Raw genomic sequence first — 19,092 nt, 5'->3', positions numbered from 1 at the left:
TTTTTATTTTTTTATTTTTTTTATTAATTAAAAAAATTAACTAACACAACAATAGAAATCAATCCATTCTACATATGCAATCAGTAATTCTTAATATCATCACATAGGTGTATGGTCATCGTTTCTCAGTACATATGCATCGATTTAGAGAAAGAAATAGCACTACAACAGAAAAAGAAATAAAGTGATAACACAGAGAGAAAACACAAATAAAAATAAAAAGTACAAAAATATATAAGAGAAAAAAAAACAAAACAAACAAACAAAAAAAACTATAGATCAGATGCAGCTTCATTCAGCGTTCCAAGATAATTACATTACAATTAGGCAGTATTGTGCTGACCATTTTTTTTTTTTTAGACGTCATACCATTCTACATATGCAATCAGTAATTCTTAACATCATCACATAGATGCATGATCATCGTTTCTTAGTACATTTGCATCGGTTTAGAAGAACTAGCATTATAACAGAAAAAGATATAGAATGTTAATATAGAGAAAAAAATAAAAGTAATAATAATAAGAACAAAACAAACAAAACAAAACAAAACAAAAACCTATAGCTCGGATGCAGCTTCGTTCAGTATTTTAACATGATTACTTTACAATTAGGTATTATTGTACTGTCCATTTTTGAGTTTTTGTATCTAGTCCTATTGCACCGTCTGTATTCCATCAGCTCCGATTACCCATTATCTTACCCTGTTTCTAACTCCTGCTGAACTCTGTTACCAATGACATATTCCAAGTTTATTTTCGAGTGTCGATTCACATCAGTGGGACCATACAGTATTTGTCTTTTAGCTTTTGGCTAGACTCACTCAGGATAATGTTTTCTAGGTCCATCCATGTTATTACATGCTTCATAAGTTTATCCTGTCTTAACGCTGCATAATATTCCATCGTACGTATATACCACAGTTTGTTTAGCCACTCGTCTGTTGATGGACATTTTGGCTGTTTCCATCTCTTTGCAATTGTAAATAACGCTGCTATAAACATTGGTGTGCAAATGTCTGTTTGAGTTTTTGCCCTTAATTCCTTTGAGTAGATTCCCAGCAATGGTATTGCTGGATCGTATGGCAATTCTATATTCAGCTTTTTGAGGAACCGCCAAACTGCTTTCCACAGTGGTTGCACCATTTGACATTCCCACCAACAGTGGATAAGTGTGCCTCTTTCTCCGCATCCTCTCCAGCACTTGTCATTTTCTGTTTTGTTGATAATGGCCATTCTGGTGGGTGTGAGATGATATCTCATTGTGGTTTTGATTTGCATTTCTCTAATGGCCAGGGACATTGAGCATCTCTTCATGTGTCTTTTGGCCATTTGTATTTCCTCCTCTGAGAGGTGTCTATTCAAGTCTTTTTCCCATTTTGTAATTGGGTTGGCTATCTTTTTGTTGTTGAGTTGAACAATCTCATTATAAATTCTGGATACTAGACCTTTATCTGATATGTCGTTTCCAAATATTGATTCCCATTGTGTAGGCTGTCTTTCTACTTTCTTGATGAAGTTCTTTGATGCACAAAAGTGTTTAATTTTGAGGAGTTCCCATTTATTTATTTCCTTCTTCAGTGCTCTTGCTTTAGGTGTAAGGTCCATAAAACCGCCTCCAATTGTAAGATTCATAAGATATCTCCCTACATTTTCCGCTAACTGTTCTATGGTCTTAGACCTAATGTTTAGATCTTTGATCCATTTTGAGTTAACTTTTGTATAGGGTGTGAGATACGGGTCTTCTTTCATTCTTTTGCATATGGATATCCAGTTCTCTAGGCACCATTTATTGAAGAGACTGTTCTGTCCCAGGTGAGTTGGCTTGACTCCCTTATCAAAGATCAAATGACCATAGATGAGAGGGTCTATATCTGAGCACTCTATTCGATTCCATTGGTCGATATATCTATCTTTATGCCAATACCATGCTGTTTTGAGCACTGTGGCTTCATAATATGCCTTAAAGTCTGGCAGCGCAAGACCTCCAGCTTCGTTTTTTTCCCTCAAGATGTTTTTAGCAATTCGGGGAACCCTGCCCTTCCAGATAAATTTGCTTATTGGTTTTTCTATTTCTGAAAAATAAGTTGTTGGGATTTTGATTGGTATTGCATTGAATCTGTAAATCAATTTAGGTAGGATTGACATCTTAACTATATTTAGTCTTCCAATCCATGAACACGGTATGCCCTTCCATCTGTTTAGGTCTTCTGTGATTTCTTTTAGCAGTTTTTTGTAGTTTTCTTTGTATAGGTCTTTTGTCTCTTTAGTTAAATTTATTCCTAGGTATTTTATTCTTTTAGTTGCAATTGTAAATGGGATTCGTTTCTTGATTTCCCCCTCCGCTTGTTCATTGCTAGTGTATAGAAATGCTACAGATTTTTGAATGTTGATCTTGTAACCTGCTACTTTGCTGTACTCATTTATTAGCTCTAGTAGTTTTGTTGTGGATTTTTCCGGGTTTTCGACGTATAGTATCATATCGTCTGCAAACAGTGATAGTTTTACTTCTTCCTTTCCAATTTTGATGCCTTGTATTTCTTTTTCTTGTCTAATTGCTCTGGCTAGAACCTCCAACACAATGTTGAATAATAGTGGTGATAGTGGACATCCTTGTCTTGTTCCTGATCTTAGGGGGAACGTTTTCAATTTTTCCCCATTAAGGATGATATTAGCTGTGGGTTTTTCATATATTCCCTCTATCATTTTAAGGAAGTTCCCTTGTATTCCTATCCTTTGAAGTGTTTTCAACAGGAAAGGATGTTGAATCTTGTCAAATGCCTTCTCTGCATCAATTGAGATGATCATGTGATTTTTCTGCTTTAATTTGTTGATATGGTGTATTACATTAATTGATTTTCTTATGTTGAACCATCCTTGCATACCTGGGATGAATCCTACTTGGTCATGATGTATAATTCTTTTAATGTGTTGTTGGATACGATTTGATAGAATTTTATTGAGGATTTTTGCATCAATATTCATTAGAGAGATCGGCCTGTAGTTTTCTTTTCTTGTAATATCTTTGCCTGGTTTTGGTATGAGGGTAATGTTGGCTTCATAGAATGAGTTAGGTAGTTTTCCCTCCACTTCGATTTTTTTGAAGAGTTTGAGGAGAGTTGGTACTAATTCTTTCTGGAATGTTTGATAGAATTCACATGTGAAGCCGTCTGGTCCTGGACTTTTCTTTTTAGGAAGCTTTTGAATGACTGCTTCGATTTCTTTACTTGTGATTGGTTTGTTGAGGTCATCTATGTCTTCTTGAGTCAAAGTTGGTTGTTCATGTCTTTCCAGGAACCCGTCCATTTCCTCTAAATTGTTGTATTTATTAGCGTAAAGTTGTTCATAGTATCCTGTTATTACCTCCTTTATTTCTGTGAGGTCAGCAGTTATGTCTCCTCTTCCATTTCTGATCTTATTTATTTGCATCCTCTCTCTTCTTCTTTTTGTCAATCTTGCTAAGGGCCCATCAATCTTATTGATTTTCTCATAGAACCAACTTCTGGCCTTATTGATTTTCTCTATTGTTTTCATGTTTTCAATTTCATTTATTTGTGCTCTAATCTTTGTTATTTCTTTCCTTTTGCTTGCTTTGGGGTTAGCTTGCTGTTCTTTCTCCAGTTCTTCCAAATGGATAGTTAATTCCTGAATTTTTGCCTTTTCTTCTTTTCTGATATAGGCATTTAGAGCAATAAATTTCCCTCTTAGCACTGCCTTTGCTGCGTCCCATAAGTTTTGATATGTTGTGTTTTCATTTTCATTCGCCTCGAGGTATTTGCTAATTTCTCTAGCAATTTCTTCTTTGACCCACTCGTTGTTTAGGAGTGTGTTGTTGAGCCTCCACGTATTTGTGAATTTTCTGGCACTCTGCCTATTATTGATTTCCAACATCATTCCTTTATGGTCCGAGAAAGTGTTGTGTAAGATTTCAATCTTTTTAAATTTGTTAAGACTTGCTTTGTGACCCAGCATATGGTCTATCTTTGAGAATGATCCATGAGCACTTGAGAAAAAGGTGTATCCTGCTGTTGTGGGATGTAACGTCCTATAAATGTCTATTAAGTCTAGTTCATTTATAGTAATATTCAGATTCTCTATTTCTTTGTTGATCTTCTGTCTAGATGTTCTGTCCCTTGATGAGAGTGGTGAGTTGAAGTCTCCAACTATTATAGTATATGAGTCTATTTCCCTTTTCAGTGTTTGCAGTGTATTCCTCACGTATTTTGGGGCATTCTGGTTCGGTGCGTAAATATTTATGATTGTTATGTCTTCTTGTTTAATTGTTCCTTTTATTAGTATATAGTGTCCTTCTTTGTCTCTTTTAACTGCTTTACATTTGAAGTCTAATTTGTTGGATATTAGTATAGCCACTCCTGCTATTTTCTGGTTGTTATTTGCATGAAATATGTTTTCCCAACCTTTCACTTTCAACCTATGTTTATCTTTGGGTCTAAGATGTGTTTCCTGTAGACAGCATATAGAAGGATCCTGTTTTTTAATCCATTCTGCCAATCTATGTCTTTTGATTGGGGAATTCAGTCCATTGACATTTAGTGTTATTACTGTTTGGATAATATTTTCCTCTAACATTTTGCCTTTTGTATTATATGTATCATATCTGATTTTCCTTCTTTCTACACTCTTTTCCATATCTCTCTCTTCTGTCTTTCTGTATCTGACTCTAATGCTCCCTTTAGTATTTCTTGCAGAGCTGGTCTCTTGGTCACGAATTCTTTCAGTGACTTTTTGTCTGAGAATGTTTTAATTTCTCCCTCATTTTTGAAGGATAATTTTGCTGGATATAGGAGTCTTGGTTGGCAGTTTTTCTCTTTTAGTAATTTAAATATATCATCCCACTGTCTTCTAGCTTCCATGGTTTCTGCTGAGAAATCTACACATAGTCTTATTGGGTTTCCCTTGTATGTGATGGATTGTTTTTCTCTTGCTGCTTTCAAGATCCTCTCTTTCTCATTGACCTCTGACATTCTAACTAGTAAGTGTCTTGGAGAACGCCTATTTGGGTCTAATCTCTTTGGGGTGCGCTGCACTTCTTAGATCTGTAATTTTAGGTCTTTCATAAGAGTTGGGAAATTTTCAGTGAAAATTTCTTCCATTAGTTTTTCTCCTCCTTTTCCCTTCTCTTCTCCTTCTGGGACACCCACAACACGTATATTTGTGCGGTTCATATTGTCCTTGAGTTCCCTGATACCCTGTTCAAATTTCTCCATTCTTTTCCCTATAGTTTCTGTTTCTTTTTAGAATTCAGAGGTTCCATCCTCCAAATCACTAATTCTATCTTCTGTCTCTTTAAATCTATCATTGTAACTATCCATTATTTTTTCTATGTTTGCTACTTTATCCTTCACTTCCATAAGTTCTGCGATTTGTTTTTTCAGTTTTTCTATTTCTTCTTTATGTTCAGCCCATGTCCTCTTCATGTCCTCCCTCAATTTATCGATTTCATTTTTGAAGAGGTTTTCCATTTCTGTTCGTATATTCAGGATTAGTTGTCTCAGCTCTTGTGTCTCATTTGAGCTATTGGTTTGTTCCTTTGACTGGGCCATATTCTCAATCTTTTGAGCGTGGACAGTTATCTTCTGCTGCTGGCGTCTGGGCATTTATTCAGATTTCTCTGGGTGTTGGACCCAGCAAGGTTGTAAGATTTTTCTGTGAAATCTCTGGGATCTGTTTTTCTTATCTTGCCCAGTATGTGGCGCACGTGGCACACGTTTGTCTCAAGTGTTTGGAATGGGTCTCCCCCAGTCACCGATCTCCGTGGCCTGGGGCTTTCGGATCCAAATCTCTCCGTTGGTTCAGGGGCCGCGCGTGGTGGGGGCGTCAGCTGCCGTGGCTTGAGGGGACCCTGTGGCTGGTTGCGGGCCGCAGCGGGCCTGGGGGATTCCCCACCGGGCCAGGAAGCCTCCCGTGGGGGGGGGCTTCCGTGGCTTGGATAGCCCTCCTATCTGAGACTCGTATCCACGGACTCGAAGCAGAGACTCGAAGCCGCCCGCAAAAGAGGGGTGCCACCTGCCTCGGCTTGGGAAACTTGCTTCTCCAATACTCTCAGCTGGCCCGGAAAGGGGGGAGGGAGTAGCTCGGACCACCGCAGCTGCCGCTGATCGGGAGATCGCACGCCGCTCGGGGGTCTCACTGCAGCCGAGTCTCTAGTCTCGCAGTCAGTCTAGCCAGCCCAGACTTTGGATAGCCCTCTGATCCGGGACTCGTAGCCGCGGACTTAAAGCCGAGACTCGAAGCCGCCCGCAAAAGAAGGGCGCCGCCTGCCTCGGCTTGGGGAATTTACTTCTCCGATACTCTCAGCCGGCCCGGGAAGGAGGGAGGGATTAGCTCGGACCGCCGCAGCTGCGGCCGCTCGGGGGTCTCGCCGCAGCCAAGACTCGGAATCAGACTTGCCAGCCCAGACTTTGGATAGCCCTCTGATCCGAGACTTGTAGTCGCGGACTCGAAGCCGCCCGCAAAAGTGTGGCGCCGGCCGCCTTGGCTGGGAAGCTTGTCTCTCCGAGTCTCTCAGTCAGCCCCGGAAGGAGGGAGGGATTAGCTCGGACCGCCGCAGCTGCGGCTGCTCGGGAAATCGCCCGCCGCTCGGGGATCTCACTCACCGCAGCTGAGTTTCGCAGTCAGACTAGCCAGCCCAGACTTGGTTACGCTGTGTGTCCATTCCCTGCTGTAGCCCCGGGAGTTGTTTTGTACTGTTTCTGTTCACCTATTAGTTGATTTGGAGTTGGAGGAACTAAGACGCATGTACCTTACTAAGACGCCATCTTGGATCTCTCCTTATGTTTTCTAATTTCTAATCTTTAATGGTGAATTCACTGCTTAATATCAACTGAAGAACAATCTCAGCTTTAAAACTGTCAGGTTTGCATCTACTTCTGCCAGAGGTTTGAGAACACCCCCAAGAATCTAGACTCTGAACAGGAGTCCAAACTGAGCACCCTTATTTGACTGTCAGCCAAAGGTTCAGGGTCTAAAAGCTGCTACCAACATCACCTACTATTCTAATTCCAGATCACCAAGTTTTCTTTGACCTTTTTGTCTTTTGAACCGGAGGGAAGACAGGAGTGAGGGAGACCACCTCTACCTCTTTGCAAAATCATCAGTGGCACAAAGACTTTATCTAGCCAGGATCAAGTTGTTCTGCAGCAGGAGGTTGTTCACAGAATCTAGTCTTCCCCAATTCTGAATGTGGAAATTTGAGGTATAACATTATACAAAATTAAGATTATTTATTATACATAAATAACTCTCATTTATGTGAGGAGGGAGCACTAAGGGTGACATTTTATCACAATACTAACAAACCAACTCAGATATACCCATTACTTAATATTTGAGTGGCTGGTGTTATATGCCAAGTACTGACCCATGAGGAAATAGGATAAACCCTGAGCAGCCTCAAGCAGACTTTCCTGCCATTACTCCACTTATCACCTTTGGTGAATTTACCATTGTCTTACCATTGTCTACCACCCCAACTAAACTGAAGTCTCCAAAAAGGCAGAAATCTTGTCTATCTAATTCGGTCATGTAGCCTCAGTATGTGACAGTGGTATATGCTTAATAAACACTTGAAAATAAATTATTCTTTCCTCAGGGAACTCATTCTAGTAGGGCAAAAGCCAATTTTTCCTACCATCAGGAGATGGTTCCTTAGCTTTAATAGGACAAGAAAGCAATCTGACAATGAAAAAGAGGAGTCTCTGAGGAGCTAGGCATATAACTTGATAATTTATTGTATATCATGGATTTTTAAAGTGTCTCACAGATTTACAGGTTCACATCCTGAAGCTGTTTTTTAAAAATGCTGGCACACTGCATTACTTATTGTCAAATAAAATAATATTAAAATGTAGTAGCTTAGAGTAACAATAACAACGTGTTAACTCCCATTTTCTTTGGACTGGAAATTTGGGAGGGGTTGGAGAATCAAGATGGCTTAAACATATAGCTGACAAATTGGTGCTGGATGAGAGGAGGGAGGCCTCAATTCCTCTCCATTTGGACCTCTCCTACTGGGCTTCTTGAATGTCTTCACTGTGGTGCCTTGTTTCCTACAAAGTAGGTAATCCAAGAGAACACAAAAATGTTTTTTATAATCTAGTCTTGGAAGTTGTACACCATCACTCCTGCTGTATTCTACTGACTGCACAGACCATCCCTGATTCAACGCAGGACAATGTGGGAGCGGCTACAAAAACGCAGGAAACACCAGAAGGTAGGAATTGTTGGGGGCCATTTTGAAGGCTGGCTATCATACACATAAATACGAGAATACAATTTTAGAAATGAAATGAGTGCAATATAGTTACACAGACTTTAAATGACAGGTCCAAGAATAACCAGGTTTTTCAATTCTTAAATCCTTAGTCTTTCTATTATAACATGTGCAGTAATTCACAAAGTTAAACTCTCATTTATTTTTAACATGTAACAAAATAAATTTCATAATTTTTAAAAGAAATTAAAGTAAAAATAAAGTGATACATGCACAAGAAGAATAGGGATAACTATCAACTCTAGGGATTGGCAAGGATTCACTAGGCATAAAAACAATGGAAGATTAACTTCAAAATTAACTTCAAAAACACAATTACTAAAACTTCTTTAAATTAAAACTCAGCAAAAAGTAGAGAAGCAAATAATTAATGGGAGAAAAAAAGTAAGAGCACATATAAATCGGTGAGAAAAAAAATAAGCCAACAGAAAAATGGACAAGGAACATAAGACAACTGCAAATGATAACATAGGAATGACCAATAAATGACTGACATTATTAATAATCAAATGCTTCAAGATGAAAATTTTTCAATTTTTTCATCTACTAATGGGGCAAATATTTCCAAACAGGGACTTTCATATGCTACACTACATATAAACATTAAACTTTTAGTAAGGCAATTTAGAGGCTTAAAACTCATTCCCTTTGACCTACCTAATCATTTCAATCCCAGATATCTTTCTAAACCAGTAACAGAAATGTACTTTTATCACTGGCTGTAAAACTACTGTTTCTTCAAAAGCTTGGTTTTAAAATATCTTAGTCTGTGCTGTTAATAAACACATAAAACAGAACTTAGATTTAATAAAATAAGGAACCAATATTTGCTAAGTACATCAGACTAAAGTAAATTTCAAATAAAATTAAATTTTACTATGTTCTGTCCTCTTTCATAAATGATAAATTTCTCCACTGTTTTTCCTGACCACTTAATGTAAAAAGATATTTGTTCATTCTGAGTTGCTTTGGACATAACAAGACTTGAAATGAACTTAATTGGTTTAAAAATGCTTTCCCTAACAAAAGCTAATGTTTTATTTCTATGAGCACCATGAAAACTCAGTTTAGTTCCCAGTGTTAGAACAGCAGGTACTATGGTTCTATTAATAAGGGTACAAAAATGAACACAAAAGATAAATAAACGGCAGAGAACCATAATGAGGGAGAGGAAGACTAAAGAAAAATTTTCTACAAGAGAATGTAGGCTTCAGGCTAGCAATGACAAAAAAAACATTAAGGAGCTTCCAAAAGTGACTCTCACAATATAACAAGTGGACACCTACTGGTAAAAAATTAAAACTCCACATAGAGAAATGACAAAAAAGGAGGCAAAAGGAAAGCTAATTTTCTGAATAAGAATAAATTCTGATTTTGTAACTCAAATATTAAAAAAGAAAAGTCTAGGGCTGTACTATCCAATATGGTTGCCAGTATGGCTATTCAAATTTAATCAAAATTTAATAAGATTTAAAATAAAGGCCCTCAATCATACCAGCCACATTTCAAATGCTAAACTGCCATATATAGTTAGCACATAGACAGCACAGGTATAAAACATTTCTAACATTCCATAATGTTCCTTTGAACGGCAGCCATGAGAGGAACTGTACCAATAAAACTAACTTTTCATTCTGAGGAAGAAAATCATATAAAAATCTAAAACACCAAAAGAACACACCAAAATTCATTGTTACTGGGAGGGTTCCAAGATGGCAGCTCAGTGAAGTGTGGAATTTAGTTCATCCTCCACAGCAGCTAGTAAATAGCCAGGATTAGGACAGAAGAACTGCTGGGGCCACATCAGTGACCGGACATACAATGTACATCAGTTTGGTCAAGCTGGACCAGCTGCAACCACCCAGAACTTAGGGAGAGTCTGCTGAAGTTAAAGGCACCACATCATTGCTATACTGGTAGGAAACTGCAGGCAGACAAGCACCAAATACTGTACATTACAGGAAGAGCACACAGTCTAGAGACTTCAAAGGAGTATCTGTCAACATGCTGGGTCTCACTCTCAGGGAAAACTGATGCAGGTAACTCTTTCCTCCTTAGAGAAGGCCAGTCTGGTCTGGGAATATCTGACTGAGTTCTATAATATCTAAGTAGACCCTCCTAAGGAAAAAAGAAAAAAAAAAAAAAAAAAAGGCTTCATAAAGGCAGGGCAAGAAACAAGAAAAAAAGAACTGAAGAATTTTGATCTGTTAAACAAAATCTATGCTAGCGGTCTATAATAAGCTGAACTGAATGGCAAAGAACAGATAGAAAACAAAGGCATCCAGCAAGAAAATCCTAGGCAAAAGAGTGAAAACTTCTCCAGAATAAACTAACTAAGGAAATTAAATGCCTAGATGCCAGTAATAATGAGTCACAGGACAATTGAAGATATGGCCCAGTCAAAGGAACAAACCAACAATTCAAATGAGATACAGGAGTTGAAACAACTGACTCAGGACGTTCAAACTGACATGGAAAATCTCATCAAAAATCAAATCAACAAGTTGAGGGAGGATATAAAGAAGGCAATGAGCAAAGAAAAAGAAACTGAAAGTCTGAAAAAACAAATCACAGAACTTGGAATGAAAGGTACAGTAGAAGAGATGAAAAAAACAATAGAAACCTACAATGTTAGATTTCAAGAGGCAGAAGAAAGAATTAGTGAACTGGAGAATGGGACATCTGGAATCCAACAATCAAAAGAAAATATAGGGAAAAGAATGGAAAAATATGAGCAAGGACTCAGGGAACTGAATGACAACATGAAGCACATGAATATACGTGTTGTGGGTATCCCAGAAGAAGGGAAGGGAAAAGGGAGGAGAAAGACTAATAGAGAAAATTATCACTGAAAATTTCCCAACTCTTCCAAAAGACTTAAAATTACAGATCCAAGAAGTGTAGCATAACCCAAACAGAACAGATCCAAATAGGCATACTCCAAGACAGTTACTAATAAGAATGTTAAATGTCAAAAGAGGGAATTTTTTTTTAAATTGGAACACTTCACGAATTTGCATGTCATCCTTGTGCAGGGGCCATGATAATCTTCTCTGTATCATTCCAATTTTAGTATACGTGTTGCTGAAGCGAGCACGAAAGACAGAATTTTGAAAGCAGCAAGGGAAAAGCAATCTATCACATAAAAAGAAAGCCCAATAAGACAAGGTGCAGATTTTTCAGCAGAAACCATGGAGGTGTGAAGATGGTAGTATGATATATTTAAGATTCTAAAAGAGAAAAAATGCCAACCAAGAATTCTATATCCAGCAAAATTGGCCTTCAAAAATGAGGGGGAAATTAAAACATTCAGACAAAAATCACTGAGAGAATTTGTGACCAAGAGACCAGCTCTGCCAGAAATACTAAACGGAGCACTACAGACAGATAGGAAAAGACAGGAGTGAGAGGTGTGGAGAAGAGTGTAGAAATGCAGACTATCAGTAAAAGTAAAAAGAAGAAAAATTAGATACGATACATAAAATCCAAAAGGAAAAATGGTAGAAGAAAGTGCTGCCCTTACAGCAGTAACACTAAATGTTAATGGATTAAGCTCCCCAATTAAAAAACATAGACTGGAAGAATGGATTAAGAAACAGGACCCATCTATGTGTTGTCTACAGGAAATGCATTTTAGATCCAAGGGCAAACAGGTTGAAAGTTAAAGGTTGGAAGAAGATTTTTCATGCAAACAACAATCAGAAAAGAGCAGGAGTAACTATACTAATATCCAACAAATTAGACTTCAAATATAAAACAATTAAAACAGACAAAGAAGGGCACTACGTATTAATAAAAGGAACAATTCAACAAAAAGATATAACAATCATAAATATTTATGCATTGAGCTACAGTGTACCAAAATATATGAAACATTGAAAAGAGAAATAACAGCTGGAGACTTCAATTCCCCACTCTCATCAACAGACAGAACATGCAGACAGAGGATCAATAAAGAAACAGAGAATTTGAATAATACAATAAACGAACTAGACTTAACAGATATTTATAGAACATTACACCCCAAAACAGCAGCATACGCCATCTTCTCAAGTGCCCATGGATAATTCTCAAGAATAGACCATACGCTGGGTCACAAAACTAGTCTCAATAAATTTAAAAAGACTGAAATCATAGAAAACACTCTCAGAACATAAAGGAATGAAGGTGGACATCAATAATAGGCAGAGGGCCAGAAAAATCACAAATATATGGAGGCTCAACAACACGCTCTTAGAAAACCAGTGGGTCAAGGAAGAAATTACAAGAGAAATCAGTAAATATCTCGAGGCAAATGAAAATGAAAACTGAACATATCAAAATTTATGGGATGCAGCAAAGGCAGTGCTAAGAGGAAAATTTATTGCCTTAAATGCCTATATCAAAAAAAGAAGAAAGAGCAAAAATTGAGAAATTAACTGTTCACTTGGAAGAACTAGAGAAAGAACAGCAAACTAACCCCAAAGCAAGCAAAAAGAAAGAAAGAACAAAGATCAGAGCAGAAACTAATGAAACTGAGAACATTAAAACAATCAAGAAAATCAACAAAACCAGAAGATGGTTCTATGAGAAAATCAATAAAATCAATGGACTCTTAGCAAGGTTGACAAAAAGAAAAAGAGAGAGAATGCAAATAAATATAAGCAGAAATGAAAAAGGAGACATAACTACCGACCCCGCAGAAACAAAGGAAGTAATGAGTGGTTACAACGAACAACTTTATGCTAATAAACCAGACAACCCAGATGAAATGGATTACTTCCCAGAAAGGCATGAACAACCAACATTCACTCAAGAAGAAGGAAACGAGCTCAACAAACCAATCACAAGAAACTGAATCAGTCATTAAGAGGCTCCCCCCCAAAAGAAAAATCCAAGACCAGATGGCGTCACATGTGAACTCTACCAAACAATCAAGAAAGAATTAGTACCAATCCTGCTCAAACTCCTCAAAAAAATTGAAGAGGAGGGAAGGCTATCTAATTCATTCTATGAAGTTAACATCACCCTTACATCAAAGCCAGAAAAAGATACTACAAGAAAAGAAAATTACAGACAAATCTCTTTAAAGAATATAGATGTAAAAATGCTCAACAAAATTCTTGCAAATTAAATCCACGAGCACATTAAAAGAATTATACACCATGACCAACTTGGATTTATCCCAGGTATGCAAGGATGGCTCAACATAAGAAAATCAATTAATGTAATACACCGTATCAACAAATCAAAGCAGAAATAACACATGATCATCTCAATTGATACAGAAAAGGCATTTGACAAAATCCAACATTCTTTCTTGTTGAAAACACTTCAAAGGATAGGAATAGAAATGAACTTTCTCAAAATCATGAGGGAACTAACCCAAAAGCAAGCAAAAGGAAAGAAATAACAAAGATTAGAGCAGAAATAAATGAAATTGAAAACATGAAAACAATAGAGAAAATCAATAAGACCAGAAGTTGGTTCTATGAGAAAATCAACAAGATTGATGGGCCCTTAGCAAGACTGACAAAAAGAAGAAGAGAGAGGATGCAAATAAATAGGATCAGAAATGGAAGAGGAGACGTAACCACTGACCTCACAGAAATAAAGGAGGTAATAACAGGATACTGTGAACAACTTGATGCTAATAAATACAACAATGTAGATGAAATGGACAAGTTCCTAGAAAGGCATGAACAACCAACTTTGACTCAAGAAGAAATATATGACCTTAACAAACCAATCACAAGTAAAGAAATTGAATCAGTCATTCAAAAGCTTCCCAAAAAGAAAAGTCCAGGACCAGACGGCTTCACATGTGAATTCTACCAAACATTCCAGAAAGAATTAGTACCAACCCTGCTCAAACTCTTCAAAAAAACTGAAGTGGAGGGAAAGCTACCTAATTCATTCTATGAAGCCAACATCACCTTCATACCAAAACCAGGCAAAGATATTACAAAAAAAGAAAACTACAGACCAATCTTCTAATGAATATAGATGCAAAAATCTTCAACAAAATTCTGGCAAATCGAATCCAGCAACACATTAAAAGAATTATACATCATGACCAAGTAGGATTCATCCCAGGTATGCAAGGATGGTTCAACATAAGAAAAATCAATTAATGTAATACACCATATCAACAAATCAAAGCAGAAAAATCACATGATCATCTCAATTGATGCAGAGAAGGCACTTGACAAGATTCAACATCCTTTCCTGTTGAAAACACTTCAAAGGATAGGAATACAAGGGAACTTCCTTAAAATGAGAGGGAATATATGAAAAACCCACAGCTAATATCATCCTCAACGGGGAAAAATTGATAACTTTTCCCCTAAGATCAGGAACAAGACAAGGATGTCCATTATCACCACTGTTATTCAACATCGTGTTGGGGGTTCTAGCCAGAGCAATTAGACAAGAAAAAGAAATACAAGGCATCAAAATTGGAAAGGAAGAAGTAAAACTATCACTGTTTGCAGATGATATGATACTATACGTTGAAAACCCGGAAAAATCCACAACAAAACTACTAGAGCTAATAAATGAGTACAGCAAAGTAGCAGGTTACAAGATCAACATTAAAAAATCTGTAGCGTTTCTATACACTAGTAATGAACAAGCTGAGGGTGAAATCAAGAAACGAATCCCATTTACAATTGCAACTAAAAGAATAAAATACCTAGGAATAAATTTAACTAAAGAGACAAAAAACCTATATAAAGAAAACTACAAAAAACTGTTAAAAGAAATCACAGAAGACCTAAATAGATGGAAGGGCATACCGTGTTCATGGATTGGAAGACTAAATAGAGTTAAGATGTCAATCCTGACCCCCTCTCTCTCTCCGCCGGACCGCCGCGCGGCGCACGCGCCCCGCAGCAGCCGAGCCGCCCGACCTCCCTACCCCCTCTCTCTCTCCGCCGGACCGCCGCGCGGCGCACGCGCCCCGCAGCAGCCGAGCCGCCCGACCTCCCTACCCCCTCTCTCTCTCCGCCGGACCGCCGCGCGGCGCACGCGCCCCGCAGCAGCCGAGCCGCCCGACCTCCCTACCCCCTCTCTCTCTCCGCCGGACCGCCGCGCGGCGCACGCGCCCCGCAGCAGCCGAGCCGCCCGACCTCCCTACCCCCTCTCTCTCTCCGCCGGACCGCCGCGCGGCGCACGCGCCCCGCTGCAGCCGAGCCGCCCGACCTCCCTACCCCCTCTCTCTCTCCGCCGGACCGCCGCGCGGCGCACGCGCCCCGCAGCAGCCGAGCCGCCCGACCTCCCTACCCCCTCTCTCTCTCCGCCGGACCGCCGCGCGGCGCACGCGCCCCGCAGCAGCCGAGCCGCCCGACCTCCTTACCCCCCTCCTCCCCCCCCTCCTCCCCCCTCCTGCTCCGGCTGCTCTCCAACCAACACGGTGCCCTCTTCCCCCGCCTTCACCGTGCTCCTCCGCCACCAGCCTCGACAGCCTTGCCGCCCTCACCTTTCCTCCTCCAGAACAACTACTGGGGGAGTGGAGATAATACAGAGCAGCTCCCGGAGCCACGAGGGAAATCAAAGGGACAGCGTACCCCATCCTGGAACGGCTGACTATCTGGGAGAACCAGCTCCGGTGAGATCACCAAGGGGCACGGGCTTTCCTGGGTGGGACAGCAAGCGACCGGAGTCCCTCCCTTCCACCTTCCCAGGCCAGCTGGTAGAATTGGACAGGCGGTCCCCTTAGGCTGCGGCGGCTGGTGCCCCCACCACACGAGGCCCCCCGGAACAACTGAGATAGTTGGGTCGGAAATCCCCAGACTGCAGAGAACAGTGACCGGGGGATCCCTTCCAAACACGTGACTCCCCCGTCGGCTGGGAGCAGTGCACTCTCCCGGGCTGCGACAGCTGGCGCCCTCCCGCCACGCTTGGTGCCCCGGGCCGACTAGCTAGTTTGGCCGGACGCTCTCCTGTGCTGCGACAGCCGGCGACCCTCCCCGCGTTTGGAACCCCGGGCCGGCTGGCATTCTTCCGGGACGCTTCGGTTGCTGGGCCTCCCCTACGGCGAGAGTTTTCCAGAGTTGAGGGACCCACAGCAACTTTCGCTGGTGGAACCCACAGACAGGCGTGTGCCACGTGTGCCACCTACTGGGCAGGATAGGAAGAACAGATCCCAGAAACTGCGCAGAAAAATCTTTCAACCTGTAGGGTCGAACACCCGGGGAAATCTGACTAAATGCCCAGACGCCAGCAGAAGATAACGGATCACGCTCAGAAAATTGAACATATGGCCCAGTCAAACGAAGAAACCAATAGTTCAAATGAGATACAGGAGCTGAAACAACTAATGCTGAATATACGAACAGAAATGGAAAACCTCTTCAAAAACGAAATCGATAAATTGAGGGAGGACATGAAGAAGACATGGGCTGAACATAAAGAAGAAATAGAAAAACTGAAAAAACAAATCACAGAACTTATGGAAGTGAAAGATAAAGTAGAAAAGATGGAAAAAACAATGGATACCTACAATGACAGATTTAAAGAAACAGAAGATAGAATTAGTGATTTGGAGGATGAAACATCTGAACTCCAAAAAGAAACAGAAACTATCCGGAAAAGAATGGAAAAATTTGAACAAGGTATCAGGGAACTCAAGGACAATGTGAACCGTACAAATATACGTGTAGTGGGTATCCCAGAAGGAGAAGAGAAGGGAAAAGGAGGAGAAAAACTAATGGAAGAAATTATCACTGAAAATTTCCCAACTCTTATGAAAGACCTAAAATTACAGATCCAAGAAGTGCAGCGCACCCCAAAGAGATTAGACACAAATAGGCGTTCCCCAAGACACTTACTAGTTAGAATGTCAGAGGTCAAAGAGAAAGAGAGGATCTTGAAGGCAGCGAGAGAAAAACAATCCGTCACATACAAGGGAAACCCAATAAGACTATGTGTAGATTTCTCAGCAGAAACCATGGAAGCTAGAAGACAGTGGGATGATATATTTAAGTTACTAAAAGAGAAAAACTGCCAGCCAAGACTCCTATATCCAGCAAAATTGTCCTTCAAAAATGAGGGAGAATTTAAAACATTCTCAGACAAAAAGTCACTAAGAGAATTTGTGACCAAGAGACCAGCTTTGCAAGAAATACTAAAGGAAGCACTAGAGTCAGATACAAAAAGACAGAAGAGAGAGACATGGAGAAAAGTGTAGAAAGAAGGAAAGACAGATATGATATATATAATACAAAAGGCAAAATGGTAGAGGAAAATATTATCCAAACAGTAATAACTCTAAATGTCAATGGACTGAATTCCCCAATTAAAAGACATAGACTGGCAGAATGGATTAAAAAACAGGATCCTTCTATATGCTGTCTACAGGAAACACATCTTAGACCCAAAGATAAATATAGGTTGAAAGTGAAAGGTTGGGAAAAGATATTTCATGCAAACAACAACCAGAAAAGAGCAGGAGTGGCTATACTAATATCCAACAAATTAGACTTCAAATGTAAAACAGTTAAAAGAGACAAAGAAGGACACTATATACTAATAAAAGGAACAATTAAACAAGAAGACATAACAATCATAAATATTTACGCACCGAACCAGAATGCCCCAAAATACGTGAGGAATACACTACAAACACTGAAAAGGGAAATAGACACATATACCATAATAGTTGGAGACTTCAATTCACCACTCTCATCAATGGACAGAACATCTACACAGAGGATCAATAAAGAAATAGAGAACCTGAATATTACTATAAATGAACTTGACTTAACAGACATTTATAGGACATTACATCCCACAACAGCAGGATACACCTTTTTTTCAAGTGCTCATGGATCATTCTCAAAGATAGACCATATGCTGGGTCACAAAGCAAGTCTTAACAAATTTAAAAAGATTGAAATCATACACAACACTTTCTCGGATCATAAAGGAATGAAGTTGGAAATCAATAATAGGCGGAGTGCCAGAAAATTCATAAATACATGGAGGCTCAACAACACACTCTTAAACAACAAGTGGGTCAAAGAAGAAATTGCAAGAGAAATTAGTAAATACCTAGAGGCAAATGAAAATGAAGACACAACATATCAAAACTTATGGGATGCAGCAAAGGCAGTGCTAAGAGGGAAATTTATTGCCCTAAATGCCTTTATCAGAAAAGAAGAAAAGGCAAAAATGCAGGAATTAACTGTCCACTTGGAAGAACTGGAGAAAGAACAGCAAACTAATCCCAAAGCAAGCAAAAGGAAAGAAATAACAAAGATTAGAGCAGAAATAAATGAAATTGAAAACATGAAAACAATAGAGAAAATCAATAAGGCCAGAAGTTGGTTCTATGAGAAAATCAACAAGATTGATGGGCCCTTAGCAAGATTGACAAAAAGAAGAAGAGAGAGGATGCAAATAAATAAGATTAGAAATAAAAGAGGAGACATAACTACTGACCTCACAGAAATAAAGGAGGTAATAACAGGATACTATGAACAACTTTACGCTAATAAATACAACAATTTAGAAGAAATGGACAGGTTCCTGGAAAGACATGAACAACCAACTTTGACTCAAGAAGAAATAGACGACCTAAACAAACCAATCACAAGTAAAGAGATTGAATTAGTTATTCAAAACCTCCCTAAAAAGAAAAGTCCAGGACCAGACGGCTTCACATGTGAATTCTATCAAACATTCCAGAAAGAATTAGTACCTACTCTCCTCAAACTCTTCAAAAAAATCGAAGCAGAGGGAAAACTACCTAATTCATTCTATGAAGCCAACATCACCCTCATACCAAAACCAGGCAAAGATATTACAAAAAAAGAAAAC

At 39.3% G+C, this 19,092-nt stretch overlaps 1 protein-coding gene and 1 non-coding gene across 4 annotated transcripts in view; both read right to left on the bottom strand.

The window, feature by feature from the left end:
- WWP1 (WW domain containing E3 ubiquitin protein ligase 1) overlaps positions 1-19,092 on the bottom strand; it is a 158,236-nt gene that overhangs the window by 87,582 nt on the left and 51,562 nt on the right. The gene's annotated exons all lie outside the window — the stretch shown is intronic.
- LOC143689176 (U6 spliceosomal RNA) lies at positions 11,283-11,389 on the bottom strand. The gene has a single exon (XR_013178639.1). It is a non-coding gene; the product is annotated as a U6 spliceosomal RNA (small nuclear RNA).

The sequence above is a fragment of the Tamandua tetradactyla genome, chromosome 6 (assembly GCF_023851605.1).
Source record: "Tamandua tetradactyla isolate mTamTet1 chromosome 6, mTamTet1.pri, whole genome shotgun sequence".
Lineage (NCBI taxonomy): Eukaryota > Metazoa > Chordata > Mammalia > Pilosa > Myrmecophagidae > Tamandua > Tamandua tetradactyla.
Note: the sequence above shows the minus strand (reverse complement) of the source record. Positions and strands in the feature narration are given on the sequence as shown.